Here is a 731-nt window from a genome sequence, read left to right on the forward strand (position 1 = left end):
TGGTACGACAGAGGAACATCCAATGCTCAGTCGCCAACCAAGATACACATCAGCTTAGAGCCCACTTGATCCTAAGGAGAATAGCCATTCGTTGGGCTTTAGACATCTAACAAGCGTGCACTTGAGTTATCACAAGCAACCAAAAAATCCTCTTTCCTGTAAGAAATGTGTCAGATTAATCTGACTCAGCAGCAATAAAGCTGCCAGTCCAAAATCTCTCCTAGAATGCTGTGATTAGAGGAAAGTAATTGGCGGGGAAATTCCCTACCTTATTGTCAAACGTTAGCGTGGCGGAATGTGGAGAAAGCAGCGGCCGCCGCTGTTCTGCCAGCTGGTGACGGGCCCCTTGCCGCCCTCCATTTTCGTTGTCCCGGTAGCACTGCCGGTAAGTAGTATCGCCCTGAAAAGAAAAATGGTGCTGTGGTGACGTCAGTCGTCGTGCAATGCCGACTTAACGTCACCACGGCGAACTTCGACCCTAGCGCTGAGATCAGTGCTGGGTCCTAAGCTGCCAGGTAAACCCGACTTGCAAGCAGACTGACAGAGGCGCTGTTAGCACCCCTTAAAGGGACACACACATCTTTTAGGTAAGTTTGCATTTAAGCTTTTGGACTTTTTTTTTGATTTTGTTGTAATAGTGGCTTGATGGTAAAGGAAGGCCTCTGAGAAGACAATAAATGCTGCAAATACTCAGCAGGTCAGGCAGCATCCGTGGAGAGAGAAACGGAGTT

The sequence above is a fragment of the Somniosus microcephalus genome, chromosome 22, assembly GCF_052327205.1.
Source record: "Somniosus microcephalus isolate GS21.2 chromosome 22, FLI_Smic_1.0, whole genome shotgun sequence".
Lineage (NCBI taxonomy): Eukaryota > Metazoa > Chordata > Chondrichthyes > Squaliformes > Somniosidae > Somniosus > Somniosus microcephalus.